Raw genomic sequence first — 12,746 nt, 5'->3', positions numbered from 1 at the left:
CTTGGAACCAAACCTCGAAACTGATGGGAATATTTAGGGAAGTCATAATGATGGAAAAACAACCTGAAGTGTAAGAGACACTTCCAGGAAGCAGAGAAGAGTCAGATTTGGTGATCATGAAATGAGGTCTGAGCTCTGTTTGTAATGAATATGTATCTGATTCAAACCATAAGAGTTTTAAATAAATTTTAAATAAATTTTGCTCTGGGATCTTTTATCAAAATAAAATATTTTGTCTAGTTTCCAAAGCACTCCAGATACAACAGTGGACAGCCACTGACATGTGCTGATGGATGGCTGCTGCCGTATCTATAACAGGACATCTGTCACAAATATCCCGGGGCTGTTTCTCACTTCTGTTGTTTTAAAGATGACAGAACATGTTTTCATTCAGAAAGGTTGTCTATTTATATCCCCTGGACACAGCTTCTTTCAGTGCTCCATGGAAGCTTAAAACGAGCAGGAAGGAAGCCTTTGTAACCTGAAGGATGCTCTCCCCAAAGAAATATCAGGTACAGGCATCTCTGCCTGGGAAGGCATGGGTGGGCAAGGCTGAAGTTAGGGCTAACCCATAAATGTTGTTAACCCACATGTTAACCCATAAATGTCCTTGTTTATTTTTGAAACACACTACTCAGATGATGTGTTGCTGCCTGCAGGTTCATCTTGCACACACCACAGGTCAGACACCTGACTACTGTCACCATAGGAAGCCACTTACGAGTTATCTGGTTTTTAATTGAGCCTTAAGCTGACAAAGTCTTGTTCCTGACTTTTATTCTGGTGAAAATTTAAGGGAAAGACAACATGTCTTTTTAAGGGAAAGACACAAGGAAAAAAAAGTTTGTGTTTGGATATTTTTTCAATGACTTCAAAAAGGCCAGGATTTTTTCTGTGATCTCAGGGTATTAACATAACTTTCAGGCCATGCCTCTTTTTTTTTTTTTTTTTTTTTTATATCAATTTCTAATATTTTCAGGCCCTGTACACCAGAAACAACAATATTATAAATTAATCCAAATGCAGCTATTTATACCCTCACTTTCTGTTTCATCATAGTAAAGTTCTGCCTGAGGAAAATGATGGGCTTGCTCTTCCTTTAGCCCTCCCTGAAACTGCTACCTTAAGGCTATAGATTCACTGCAAGACACTTAACTCTTTATAAAGATAGACTAAATGAAAATCTTACTAGGTGTTAAAGCAGCAGGATAACTTCATTAAACCACTGCAGGGAAAGGTGCAGAGGAGACCCTCATAACATTTGCTTTATGCTCAATAGTAATAACACTAAACAGACATCCTCAGTTTGTTCAATTAAAAAACAAGTAAATCAAAGTGACCTGTCAAGACTCATTGAATTTCCCGTTGCTCACATCATTTTTTCCTGAATATAGATATACTAGAGGAGTTAAAGACGTGCTGTTAATGACTTATGTTCACTCATCTAATTATTTCTACGTGCTTTCTTGAGTAGTTGGAGAAGCAATTAGCCGGTAGATTTAAGGAGTATCAAAGATGCAACTAAGAGCTAATGCAGTAGTACACTCCTTCCTTCCCATGGAGACAAATGCAGTAAATAAATAAATTGATAATCCAGTGAAATTTTCTGCAGAGTGGCTATATAATTCAGCCTTGAAACACCCTCTTTCACACACAATCATGGACCACAGACACTTCTGCAACAAGCTGAAGATCTGCAGTAGAAGACAGAAAGCTTTAGAAATCAATGTGCTAATGGGTAGGAAGTAGGAGATATTGAAAGAATCATCCCAAACCCACTTGCCCATGGAATAAACATAATTTAGCCTATGTTTGAAGTACCTTAGCTTCCAGGTGCTCAAATCTTCTGGCTGCTTAAACACTGAAACCTTGAGCTTCTTGTCGCCTCAGGGCTTAGGACTGCCACCAGGGAACAGACTCTGCTACTCCTCCATGTTGGGGAGCTTGGGGAGGTGAGGCAGGAGGCTTTGGGGATCAGAGGGAGATCAGAGGCTGGGCTCCGTGTCTGCCTCCTGTGGTGTGAAGATTCCAGGTGTTCAAACAGACACAGCAAACAAGCTCCAACAAAACCTGGGTAGAAACAGCATGCTACGTGGGGAACTAATTAAAAGAAGGGGCAGAGACTTTGCAGAGTCTGTACCTATTTTGCCCCTGTGGGTAGCACTAATAGCCCTATCAGCCTCTTGTAAATGCTCATTCTCTGTGCTTGGGTCTCCAGAAGAAGCTCACTCAGGAGGCTGAGCCCCTTTGTGCTAGGTGCTGTCTCTGTGGCAGTTTTCCCTACCTTTCTGTGCCTGCAGTTTAGGACTGGAATGAGACAGAAGAATTAAATGAAAATACTCACAGCCAGAAAGTGAAAAAAAATAGTCAATAAGATGGGCTCCACTGACTCCGAACACTGAATTTATGGCAAAAGATCCGTTAAGATAAACCTCAAAATGTAACAGTGTAGGTAGTACCTCCCCCAAAGCACATGGAGTCTGTGGCTCATTCTTCACTATCCACAGGACAGCAGCTTTGCAATTTGGATTCAGGTAGTAGGTGCAGTAGTGTACGGAGTTATTCAGAATCAAAGTCAGTTCATCAGCCTCTATAACGTGAGTGATGGCATTGCTGCAGTCGCTAGTGCTGTGTTCATTAACAGCAGCTGATAATCTAGCCCTTGGGGCTTGATTCAGACACAAATCTTTAATCAACTAAAAACCACACGAGAAGCTGCAGATGTATTTGTGGAGAGCCCATCAATAAGAACAGGAAGAAAGAGGTGACTTTTTCCATGTATTTTTATCAGCTACATTGTTTTTAATTTCTAATCTAACAGCAGTTAAGCCCAGGATGTCTCTTCAGAGCAAGCTACACAAACCGGAGTCCCTGTCCTTGTACACAGAAGCAATGCAGTGCAGCTGAGGAGTACGATGCCCATTATTATTCTTGATACGCTGCACTCTCATTACATTCCAAGGGAGCTGTCTGAGTCGATTGCAATGCTCAGAGTGTTCATCACTGCGGACCAGGGGCTGGCTGAACTAAAAGCCAAATATGATGCTGGGGAATAGGTAAATGCAGAATGCAGATTCCTCTGGCATTCAGAAGGAAATTAAATCACTTAATTTGATTTCCTGGTAAGAATCTCCCCACAGAACAATGTTGATGCGTGTTGGTGCCAGAGGTCCTCCAGGAGCTCCCACAGTTTGGGAACTTCTTTAATCTGACCGTCTCATGGACAAGGATCAGAAGGAGCGATAGGACTTCCAGAGGGCAGTCCTACTGAGAAGATGATGTATGGGTGGGATAAAGCTGAAGGAAATCCCATTCTCTATGCCCCCTACACGTGTTACTAGGAGAACGGATTTAATAGGACATCCCACCTGGCCTGGGCAGGAGAGAGCTGGGGCTTCTTGGGCAAGGTGGTGGTCCCAGGCAGAGCTGGCTGGTGCCCAGCAGCTGGGCTTTTTCCATCCTGTATAAGGACAGTTCAACCAAAGCCCAACATGAAGGCAACCCTTCTGAACAGGCCGTACTGTAATGTATCCCTGCACAACACCACCAAAGATTTAGAGGTGCCACGGGCAGCTCTGAGCTGTGTCATATGTCTTTTAGTGATGCTATTGCAGATTTGTCTGGAAGATGCTGATGCTTAGGCAGATCCACAGACAAGCATTGATTTATGAACCCTTCCAGAAAGCAGCATCATTTAATGCATTTAATTAATAGAGGTTCCCTGCTCGTTTTGGCTGCTTAGCAAAAGGATATGAGGGCTCTCTGCCTCCACTTACTGGGGACCCAGTCTGGAGCGCTTTGCTTTTGGCTGAGCTCTGTGAGCAAGTGAGCTCAGCCTCTGGAAGGAACTGTAGCAAGGCTACATCTTTCAGACATAGAAAATCTCAGTGAAGAGCCATTCTTCTGGAGGCTTTATCACCAGAAGGGAACCTATCAGTCACCCACCCAGACTGTCTGCCTAATATATGCCAGAGAAACATGTTAGCTAATTTCTGCATCCACTTGACAGGGCTGGAAATTGCTGGTCTTGTCTGAGACACTCCCAAGTGATTCACTTGGGCCATGCTCCTAAACACTGGCACTGATGCTATTTGATTCTTGCCAGCCAGCTTTGTCTCACTATGACTTCCATGCATCATATCCTGGCCAGACCATGAGGTGGTGAACAGCTGAGTGGCTTTAAAAAACACCAGAACCATCTTTGAGTGCTTCATGTGGTGAAGGCAACAAGGTTAAAATGCTTGGGCTCAGTAGAGGAGAGGTAAAATATTGTGCAATGCATCCACTGTGTGAGTTCAGCATATTCTGGGTCATCTGGTACCAGAGCAGCATAGAGAAAAATGTTCTCTTGGACCAGAGGTAACAGAGGGTTTAGGCATTTGCTAAGTGACATGGAAGGTTTTCTCTCAAGGAGCCTTTCACAGACACTAAGGCAAGAATTCAGAAGTCTAGTGCTAGGGTACAGAGCCCCACTTGCCTAGATCACCAGCTGAAATCTACCCACACAGCAGTGCCCAAAACTCTTTTGCCTGATGGCTTTGGGATAGCCTGTAATAAGAGGTGTGCCTAAGTATGTAAGAATCAAGACTATCTTCACAATAGCCAGGTTAGCCATTTCGCTGTCAATTTATACAAAGTGGTATCCTTAGGAAGAACTATGGTCCCATGACTAACTACTCCCTTTCTACTCCACTAGGCAGAGAGCTCTTCTGGGGCTTGCGAGCATCACCAGAGACATCTGAGAATCAAACCCTGGACCAACATGTTTGTCCAATTTACTGCAAAGTTATTGATCTTGTGAGCAAGAGGCTGTATACAATCACTATTTCACCACAAGCTAGGAATTCACGCTTGGCTGATGCTCCCTTGGGTTTCAATGGTTTTCTTAAGGTAGAGCGATACATTTGCAAAATTCTTCAGAAAAGTCATCTTGGAAGAAGGGGGAGCTCAGCCATTAAGTATGCCAGGCATGAGCTGTGGCAGTGGGCACTCAAATATGAAGGCATTTCCTTTGCTAAGAAAACACATTTACCAGGCTGTGATGTTTTGACACTAGCAGCATGCAAGTTGTACAGTTGTGTGGCACTTCTGATTCTCCTGGGCTCTAAGTACAGTTTAATCGTTAGTTTGCTGAAATAATTTATTAAGGAGGATGTAAATTTGGTAATTGTGTTGCATAGCTGTGTAGACATAAGGAGGGGCACTCTTCACAGGAGACCTGTAGCTTTACAGTGCAAGAGTCCTGCCAAGATCAGCTGTTCCCCTCTTAGTTGTGTCCCTGCCCATGGTGTGTGTGGGGGTTGGAATTACATGACCTTTAAGATCTCTTCCAATCCAAACCATTCTGTGATTCTATCAATACTTCGTAGAAAAATGAGCAGAATTAGATTTTGAATCACTATCCCTGGAGGTTTTCAAAAAACATGTAGACTTAGAGCTTACTAGCATGGTTTAGTGGCGGACTTCAGTACTAGATTAAAGGTTGGACTAGATGATTTTAGAGGTGTTTTCCAACCTGAATGATTCTATGATAGCTCATTAGAAGTTAGGAAGGAAAAAATACTTGCTTTGCTTCCAAGAGAAAGAGTTTTTTTCCCTTTTGCCTAAGTAAAGAAGAAAAAATGACTCAATTTCACCAGTTTTTCTATGCTATGCCATAGCTAATGTCAGGGGAGGACCAAATTCAGTGCACAGTTATTGGCAATGATCTTTTGGGGCATAAAATTGATTCTCCAATCAGATATTAATTTGCATTGCAAGAAATGGAAGTCTGCTGCCTGCAGATTTAAAGCATACAGCTGTACCAGTTTACACTGAAGGCACAATTTCAAAGCAATCTATGCAGCTTAGAGAGCTTTTTTTCTCCCCCCTTTTCCTCAAACAGAAATAGACACTCTGCAAGGCCAGACACACTACTTCAGGCCCTGTATGCCAAAGGCCCAGGGCGAGTGAGAAAGAGTCAGCTATCCCTACAACACCATGGCTGGTGCTGCTTACAAGAGCTTTTATTTTGTTTACGTGCAGTGTGTTAGCAAGACACTTAAATAGATGTGTGCTGAGTATTCCAGCAGCCAATGTTTTGTTCCCAGTAAACAACACGTGCAAAGCAAGGATGAGAGCTGAGGCAGAGCTCCATTTAAAAGGCATCTCATTTAAGACAGGTGGCAATCTCACATAACATGCCAAGAACATCCAAATTGCCAGAGCACATTTTTCATTCCTCTATTGGAATCCTAATGCATGAGAAGAGACAATCTCCGTTTACATAAGTAAACATTTTTGATTGGCATTTCTCTAATGCTCTGGGAGGTTACCCGGTCAATGTATATCTGCTGCTTGTATCTATCAAAATCCAGCTGACATAATTCTTCCCACAAAAATCAATGAAGACTTACAATAAAGTATCTACCAGGAACTTCATATTTCTTTCTGCAGTTCTGTGCCTCTTGGCATGAAAAGAGAAGGAAGCAATAAAACCTCTAGGAGAAATCCTAGCCTTACAGGGTTTTGTGTGCCCCTCTGTTAAGTCCAGACAGCAGTGCTATTTTGCACTCCCTGGGCTTCCCTGGATGGCAGGAGGACAGAAACACACCACAGGCTTATCTCCTTTATGTTCTTCTTTTATATGGCTCTAACCCTGCCTGTTCTTGCAAAGCAAGAGCCGCAAATCCAGTGCGGCATCCCAAATCTCTTCACTTTCTTAAAGAACCAAAGTCTTCCAAAGAAGATGCACCTTTCCCTTGCTATGCAATAAATACACAAGACACTCCAGGAAGTGTGGTGCCTTATCTCTGGATCCTTCCTTTCAACCCAGGCCCTACAGGTTCTCCACCCACCAGGTTCAGGTTTCACAATCCTTTGAACTAACCTCAAATACGTTCACCACACAGGCAAGGATTCCATGTCTTTCATTGCTTGCAGCTCCCCTGATCCTCTGAACTGTCCTACAGGGTAAGCAATCTTATCAAGCCACCACTGAATACTTTGACATCCCTTCTGAGAGGGAGACTTGCCCACTTTTATACCTTTTGGCAATGCAATCACTACTCAGCTGTCACTGTAAACTCCTTCCTATCCTTTAGCTTGATTTCACCTCCCTTTCTCCAGATGCAAGAAAAAAAAAACAACAAACAAAACACTCACAGCTGCTTCCATTTACATATAACAATACATAAATGTCTGCCCTGACTCTAACCAGCAAAGTTTTTCTATTCTAAATCAGAGTAACTCCTCAAATTCAGCTGCAGGAAGGCCTTACCATGCTAGATGCTGCAGGAACACAAGCAACCAGCAACGTTGTCCATTTGCTGGAGCATCAGCTCACTACATTTGTTCTGTTAACGTCAATTACATAGCAGAAAATCCCTTTTAGCCTAGGTGATGATGTAAGCGGTTGTCCCTTCTCCCACCCATTTTCTGTTAATGAGCTATTGCACTGGTGAGTACTCGAGGCCTCACCTCAAGTACTGTGTGCAATTTTGAACATCACAATGTAAGAAGGATGCATAACTGTTAAAGAGTGTCCAAAGGAGGGCTACAAAGATGCTGAAGGGTCTAGAGGGCAAGGAGTGCCTGAGGCCCCTTGGTTTGTTCAGCCCAGAGCAGAGCAGGCTGAGAGGAGGCCTCATGGCAGCCTGCAGCTCCCTCATGAGGGGAGCGGAGGGGCAGGCGCTGAGCTCTGCTCTCTGGGGACAGCGACAGGACCCGAGGGGACGGCATGGAGCTGGGACAGGGGAGGGTCAGGCTGGGGGTTAGGGAAAGGTTCTGCACCCAGAGGGTGGTTGGGCACTGGGACAGGCTCCCCAGGGCAGTGGTCACAGCATCAGGCCTGCTGGAGTTCAAGGAGTGTTTGGAACAATGCTCTCAGACATAGGGTCTGATTTTTGGGTGGTCTTGTGTAGAGCCAGGAGTTGGACTTGATGATCCTTGTAGCTCCCTTCCAACACAGGATATTCTTTCTCTCCAAACAAATCTCTGCTCTGTGTTTTTCCTCCCAATTTCCTGCTGAATATAACACACTCTTGGACAGGAACACTAGAACCAAACATCTTTTTCTTCCTAGTATCTGGAAAAGTGATTGGATTTTATTTGTTTATTAAGTGTGGGCCCTTCTAAGGAAATAAGCCACAACATTGAAAGGCACAAATAATTTATTCAAGCAAAGCTTGCAAAACAAACTAAAGAAGTATGAAGCCTTTTTTTTTTTTTTTTTTTTTTTTTTTTTTTTTTTTTCTGGAGTTGATATTGGACGTTTTGCAATAGTAGTGAAGTGTGCAGTCAGTGCAGACGAGCAGGTAATAGCAAGGTACCTCTGTATGTGCTTGGGTGAATAATACAGAGAAGTGGGTCCCAGTTCATAGAGGCTTAAGTCATTGAATCATTGAACAGCCTGGGCTGGAAGTAACCTTAAAGGTCCTCTAGTTCCAACCTCCATGGGCAGGGACACCTTCCACTAGATCAGGTTGCACAAATATTGTTTTTAGTTTATTATTCTTCTTTAACCTGCACTAGAGACAGAAGGGATCAGCTTCGGCCTCCACATCTGTAGCTAGTTTAAAAAAAGCTGTGATTTTTCTTTTTTTTTTTTTTTTTTCTTCTTTTTTTCAAGGATTAGGTTCTAAGGTTTTATGGAAGCTCCAGCTTATTTTATCAAAAGAGATTAGGACCATTGCCGTTGTCCACACTGTCATCAATTAGTTTGCAATAGCTGTTCCAACCAGGTGAGAAAAAAATGCATGGAAGAAACTGGATAGATTTACTCTCTGCAAGCAAAGCAGTGGCCACTATGAGACAGTTACTGCAGCTCTGTGTGAAGTCTTATTAGGGAAACATCCAGTGGAGAAAATGTGACTGCTTTGTGCTCCACCTGTGCTGCCATGGTGGAACAGGCCAGAGAAGCTGGCTTTGGCTTTACAAGGAAAGAGGGAGATGTGAGAAGTGAGTGGCAGACAGGGGAAAGGCTGCTCACCCACTGTCTGTCTGAGGAGCAGAAGCCACATCCTGGCTGCATTGCTTGCACTCAGTTTGGTGACCTCAGGACATGACCCAAAGCATAGGAAACCACATTAAGAAAATCCAGCACAGTTGCTGGTATCACTCGCAGCAACGTCCAAGAAGTGAAAAATAGATGAGAGAGAGCTAGCATGAGAAAGAGCTGTACAGCTGGGAGCTACCTCACCCCTCCAAACTGTCCTTCAGCATTGACTGGGTCAAGGTGGTCCATGAGGTTGAGAGGAGAGAGAAAGCACTGCTTAAGATGGGCAGATGAAGACGGTGTAGACTGCTGTATCATAAGCTGTATGACAGGGAAGCTAGGGAGAATACCAGGAAAACTTTCCCGGTAGAGAAGTATGTAAGCATGTGGAGCAACGTCAATAAAGACAATGAGATAAACCCAGAAAAAAGAATACTTCACATTAACCAAAACTGGAGCTGTACTGCATTTACATTCACTTTTGTCACTTTGTAGGACTCTTCTGATTACACTGTCTTGCTTAAAATTATGGTATAGATCTCAGCTTTCTTAGCCAGCATTTCTCTTTAGATGGCTGGTATAAATAAACATATGATGGTCACATTGGGTAGGGTAAGGGAGACATTCAGATGCAACCTGAGCAAATGCCAGCCCCATTTATTTCCTATTTGTTCTCTGATGAAGGTGCAGAGCCAGGGAACATCAGAGAAGCCTGTCCACCAAGCTCTGCTCAAAGCACTCATAACTTAATGGGGCATTTCAGGAGGACAAGTAACCCGGTGCATGGATCCAGTATCTGTACAGAGGCTTCTCCCTTCGTTTTAGACCTACTGAAACCTTAGCAATTTGTCTCATTATTTGATAGCTCAGTAGTAGCTTATACCTTTCTGATGTTATGTAAGTGGATTTAGAGGAAAAGCACTGCCATGAGCAAGTTTCTAATTAGGAAAATAAATAAATGGAATTATGGAATTAAGGCAGAACCCCAGCTTGAGTGACCCAAATCCCTTCCTTGTGCTGCAGTCCACTGCAGGCTATTAGAAAAGTTTTAATTTTTATCTTTTTAAAGTTAATTCATCACTAAGATGGAACAACAAAGGCAAACTCCTTTGCAGGCTGGCAACCACACTCCCAAGTTGCTGGGCTTAACTAGTTTGACTATTGCAAGTGCAAAGGACGATGCTTTATTGAACTGGGTGCTCTGCCATGCAAGCAGCTGGACCCTCACTCATACAAGCACTGCTGGAATACAAACAATAGTGTATGCATTACCATTTCCTGACTTGTGCTGGCAACTTTCTGTCAGTCCAAACATGCAGACTGTCATTTTTACATTTTTATTCATAGTTGGATACTACTAATACTTACCTACTACAGTACTGGATATAGGTGTCTAATTAACAGTAGCTTTCTTTGCAGAGACATCAGGAGTCCACAGGTCTCCATGACCTGGCCTCAGCAGGAGTAAAAAAGCACTCTCTACTTCTCACAAATTAGGCCATATTTATCTACATACTCAGCTGCAGATGTAAGTGCCTACATTTTAAAACATTGGTTTGTGAAAATAGCAATTTATGGCTCTCAAAGGAGCAATCTGAAATTTGATGAGGGAGTCTTAAGGTCTCCACTCACAATTCTGCCACTAACTGCAGAGTGGTTTTGATAGCATTTGAATCTCTGAAGGCATTTCAGTTTCCTTATCAGGTTAAAGAAGCTAAGCAGATATCCTGGGTTGTAGTGCTGCTGGTAGGAAATCTCACGTACTCAGTAAATCAATTTATACATGAACAAGAAGCCATATTTATTCTTTATACATGCTGGCACTATCTCACTGTTATGTTATATGGTTTTAAATCTGTGTCAGGTGGAAATGGTGCACCGGCGATGACTGGTTTGATAGGATGCTAACTCTATTTCTTTTGCAGAATTGAGCACTAGTCAGTTTTTTGCTGGGCAGGGGATCTCTAGGATTTTTCCTTGCTGCAGTGAGGCTACATGGATGAAGTAGGAAGAGCTCTCAGAGGTTTTCCTGCCTGGAAAGGAAGACTGTCAATTGCAGCATGCAGCTGAACGGACCCACCAAATGCAGGGGAACACCATGCTCCTAGCAATTTGGATTCAAGAGTGATCTTTGGCAGCTACTGGCATGCAGAAACCTGAACCGCATGACAAAGAATCCAGCAAAGCTCATTAATAAATTACCCTGTGTGATTGCCCAAAACACTGAGCACTTAGCTGAAGTAGCCTGAACTCTCATAGCCAACCACAAGGTACAAAGAGTATAGAAACACATTTAAGGAAATAGCTAATTATTATTTTGGGAAAGAGAGCTCCAACTCTGGGTGGAAAGCCAGAGTTTCCCCAGCAGCAGAGACACTGCATAACCACATTTTCCCAGGACCTGTTTCACTCCTCTTACCTCTCAGAGCATGGCAATTTAGGAAGGTAGGAAATGATTTTCCCTATTTTCCAAGCCATAGCCATAGTAAAGAGTAAGTCTAGGTAGGGTCGCTGTGTCCTCCAGTAGGAGACAGGCATGTTGAAATACTACACCTGTAACACCATCAGACCAAAATACTACTCTGCCATTCTCTGTTATGCTCATTCGTACCATGAGATAAAACTTCTGTTTCCTTTAGGGGCAGAAGAGGGTTCAAAGTTATTCTGATGCTGATACTACCAGCACCTCACCTCACACCACTTGGTGCATGTTGTGCATGAGTGTTAGATGTGGGGGATGACAATTTACTAGACAGTGTCACTACAAACCTAAAATCCTGCCCTTTTTACCCTACAAACAGAGACCCAGAGTAATTAAGACAGTGTTAATTTTATTGTACTCAGCATGGAAACCAGAAGATGTAAAACAGCAAAACATTAAATTCCTAAGGAAGTCAATCAGGTGGGTAACATTGCTTTATATCATTGTAAGACTTCTTCACATGCAAACTTCTCTTGATATGTCTCAAATAAATGCTACAGTACATCTGGAAGCCTAAAACTAGCTTTACTTTGTACAGTACACCACATTCAGTCAGTATAACTATAAAAATAATAAAGCCACAATAATATTAGTCATCATTAGAAGCCCCAGAATTGGTTTTCTTCTTCTGCTGACTGATTTATGGCCATCATTTTTATGGTGTTTGCAACAGCCAGGAATTCAGAGGTCATCCACCCTCTCTCCCTTTAGCCCTGGGTACAAACTCCCATCACTTTCCAGTGTGCTACTGAGACCTTAACTTCAGGCTTGAGGCTTGATTTTATGTACCACGAACACTTGGATTTTTCTCTTCCCTGCTACTGAAACTCCTCAGGTCAGTGTCTACACTTGGGTTTGATGTACTTGAAACTACTTACTGGGAACTGAGCTAGAGGATGTGTTTTGGGGAGAACCCTCTAACAGATGGATCAGCTAGATGAGCTGCTGAGAAACATCTCAAGACTCTTGGATTCTGCAGCACACAGCTGCTGGAGACTTTGCTGTCATATATTTCTACCCCAGAGGTTGTCAGTCTCAGCAGAAACCTAACAAAACCTCAAGGTCTAGTACGTCAGGAAGGACTTGTTTCATGTGATTCTGCCCCTCATGAGCTCAGCTACTTGCTATCACCCATCTGCTATCTGTCTTTGTGCAGAAACTCATTTGTATATACTGTGTGGATACCCACAAAGTTCTGGAGTCAGTGTGTATCTCTGTACACCCAGCCACTGTGCTTTCTGTTGACAGTCTAGACACAGAGGTTGGCCAACTCTTTTATTTTAGCAAGAG

This window comes from Netta rufina (assembly GCF_964035555.1).
Source record: "Netta rufina genome assembly, chromosome: 4".
NCBI lineage: Eukaryota > Metazoa > Chordata > Aves > Anseriformes > Anatidae > Netta > Netta rufina.
Note: the sequence above shows the minus strand (reverse complement) of the source record.